Here is a 3,466-nt window from a genome sequence, read left to right as displayed (position 1 = left end):
AAAAAAAAAAAAAAAAAGTTTAAGATCGTCTCTGAACTGAAGATCTTCTGAGGCTACAATTAGCTGCCAGGGGGCTCCTTTAGGGACAAACTCATAGGTACTCACAGGAGTAGAAACTCCCGCCTCTTTACATGACTAATCATGCCCTGTCAAAGTCTCCACCACCAACCAAGAAAATTCTGTGAAACTTAGACGGAACCAGCCCAAATCCTGAGCCACTCTGACTCATTCTGCTCAGGTGACCTGTCATGGAAACATTGCACATTGCAACAGGAACATTCCACGCAGAGGCTTGTCTTTATTGTTGTTTTGAATATGTGGTCCATGAACTGGAACTGAGCATGCTCAGGGTATGCCCCCTCTACCCGAGAAGAAATGTCTTCAGTATACAAATATATATATTTCCCCAGTTAACGCCCCTTTTGTTTGTTTGTTTTTGTTCCAGAGGACGATGCTTGGAGAATGGCCTCAGTGGTCTCTGTCTTCACTGCAAGTCATTAGCTTCTTTCCACTCTTTATTTTCCTCCAGAGCACGATAGCTTTGCATCTGATAGGAGGAGGTGAGTGGAGGGAATTGGTTGCATCATTATACCTTTCCCTGCCTTGCGGACGTTGCTTCATAGTTCAATGCTAGGATCAGTACTTTAATCCCTGTGGCAAAGATTTGATTCCTGGACCTGGATGGCATACTGTGGTTTTCCCTCTTAACCTTCCTTTCCAACAACAACAACAACAACAACAACAACATAGTCCTATGAATAAAAAAAAATGTTTGTGTATCTATTGTGGGGTAGGGGAAGATCGAGTATGATTGTATATGCCTATAATCCAACACTCGGAAGCTAAGGCAGAGTTCACAGTCAGCTGGGACTATATTGCAAGGCACCACCTCAAAGCCAAAACCAACATAGAAACAAATACACAAAGCCACAGAAAGCAATCCTTTTAGTCTCCCACAGGCAACAGGAATCTTAGACTTTTGCAAGAGGCCTTTCTCCGTGTTAAACTTTAGCAGTAAGAATGTCTGTTAGTGGAGTACAAACCCAGGCTGTGAACGGCCCTGGCTGGAATCTCTTTCTGTTCCTCTTCCAGCTTGCAGATGCCCACACGTTGCACATGAAATCCCACCGCACCCTCTCACCCCCCCCCACCCCTGTAGCTAGAAGCAGGATGAAAGCTTAGCATCTTTGCTTCCATTTTGCACGTATCCTCTGCTTTGAGTTGGTCTTTCCTGCCAGCATCTAGGATTCCAGTAACAATAGTGCAGACATATAAGGAACGTGAGACAAGGGCCCAACTACCCTGAAGGCAATAGCAATTTTCTTATTAACAATACCTCTAGCCAGGGGGTGGTAGAGCATGCTTTTAATCCCAGTACTTGGGAGGCAGAGGCAGGCGGATTTCTGAGTTCTAGGCTAGCCTGGTCTACAGAGTGAGTTCCAGGACAGCCAGGGCTACACAGAGAAACCCTGTCTCGAAAACAAAAACAAAAAACAAAACGATACCTCTGCCTTATGAGCCCTGAGATAATGATCAGCCAGAAGACAGCAGGGCAGTTATTCCCTGGGTCTCATTCTTCCCCCTTCTGACCTTCCTCTGTACAATCTAGAATCTATGCAGTACCCTAGAAGACATTACCAAGGACGCTTGGTTCCCTTGTCCTCCCTTAGAACGATATGAATGCATTGCTTTTGTCTCTCGACATTGCTAGCTCTGATTTCTTTTTTTCTTTTCTTTTCTTTTCTTTTCTTTTCTTTTCTTTTCTTTTCTTTTCTTTTCTTTTCTTTTCTTTTCTTTTCTTTCCTTTTCTTTTTCCGAGAGTATATGTATTTGCATACTGTATGGCTTGTGATCTGGGGGTTAAAATTAACATTTAATCTCAGCAGTAGGGAAGCAGAGTCAGGCATAACTCTAGGAGGTGGAGACTAACTAGCCTGGTTTATATAGTGAGTTCCACGCTAGCCAGGGCTAAATAGTGAGACCCTGACTCAAAATAAAGAAAGTGGAATTAGGAAATTGTGTTTCCCTTGGCCTGACTAGCAAAGAGAGTGGGATTACTTAGCAAGTCGCTGCTAGCGAAACTACCTACTTAGTGAACTGATTATTACTCAAATGGCGCCACTGTAGAAAGACACAAATATCTTATTGACATTTCTGACACCATGAGTGCATGACAATATTCTAAGTTTTATGCCTTATCTTGTTGAAGAGTCATTCATACATTTAAAGTGCAAATGTGGGCTGGAGAGATGGCTCAGCAGTTAAGAGCATTGACTGCTGTCCCAGAGGTACTGAGTTCAATTCCCAGCAACCATGTGGCGACTCACAACCATCTGTAATGAGATCCCATGTCCTCTTCTGGTGTGTCTGAAGACAGCTACATTGTACTCACATACATAAAACAAACACATTTTTTAAAGTTGCTGAGCTATCAAATCACTTAAGTAATGACACAGTTTAATCATGAGTGGGTGCTCACAAGAGTTCCCTGTGGCTACCCAGGGTTTGGTCCCAGCCTCCTAGCTATAGTCTCCTCCTCTCCTCCTACATGGGACATAGACGTCTAGAAACGAACCTCCCTAGCAACACAGGACTCTCGTTCTTAGCCCCCCACCATCTCAAACCATCTGCTGATCATCAGTGATTCCGGAGAAAGATTTTTCGAAATGATTGTACCCGATTAACCATCCCTTTTTATGTTAACTGAAGGGCGGAAATGAGAAAGTATTATGAAATGTCATAAGAATGAAGTCACAGAATTCTTTAGCCATGGGGAAACATGCGACATGGGCTCCAGTCTCTGCAGACTTCCTGCGCCATACAGATACCCACAAACACCCGGGAAAGCCTTTTCCTGCTCCTCTCACTTCTCACCTGGAGCTAAGTGTGATGGAAGACATCCAGTCAGCATCCTGTGCTGGCTGCTGCAACCTCCCTCTTGTTCTTATTAGTGTAAAGGAAAAACAACAACAGCAACTCCAGCCCCTCCCATTCTGTTTCAGGAGCTCGGACTCTCAGCCACTGGGTATTTCTTCCCCCGTGGCTATCTACATTTTGGTTCCAATCAACCCTTGTTCTGCTTGATGGGCCTCAATTTGACTTTTAGGTTGATTAGTATATAGGTTGACACCTGAGATTTTCGTGGACTTAAATCATGCAGTTCAAACAATTTTTCTCAGTTACTTTCAGATTTTATTATTTGTATTGAATTCTAGCAATTTTTTTCCTGGCAACTACTGACTTTTTTCTTTTTAATTTGTTAATATTACATACACACACACACACACATGCACTCACATGCACTCACACCAAGGGTATTTTGAGATAAGGTCTTGCTGTGTAGATAAGATTGGCCTTGATCTGATCCTCTTATCTTGGGTTCCTGGAGATTACAGGCACTTGTTGCTATAAACAACTTCTTTGCTTCTCTCTCTCTCTCTCTCTCTCTCTCTCTCTCTCTCTCTCT

General features: G+C 43.2%; 1 protein-coding gene across 1 annotated transcript in view; it reads left to right on the top strand.

Moving 5' to 3' along the window:
- The first annotated feature begins 444 nt into the window (after positions 1 to 444).
- Positions 445 to 3,466, top strand: part of LOC110307206 (b(0,+)-type amino acid transporter 1-like) — a 24,636-nt gene continuing 21,614 nt past the window's right edge. The window contains exon 1 of the mRNA XM_021179483.1: positions 445 to 560. The gene's annotated coding sequence lies outside the window, so the exon portion shown is untranslated. The remainder of the gene's footprint in view (positions 561 to 3,466) is intronic.

Source organism: Mus caroli, chromosome 12, assembly GCF_900094665.2.
Source record: "Mus caroli chromosome 12, CAROLI_EIJ_v1.1, whole genome shotgun sequence".
NCBI classification, from domain to species: domain Eukaryota; kingdom Metazoa; phylum Chordata; class Mammalia; order Rodentia; family Muridae; genus Mus; species Mus caroli.
This window is presented reverse-complemented; position numbering and strand designations above follow the sequence as displayed.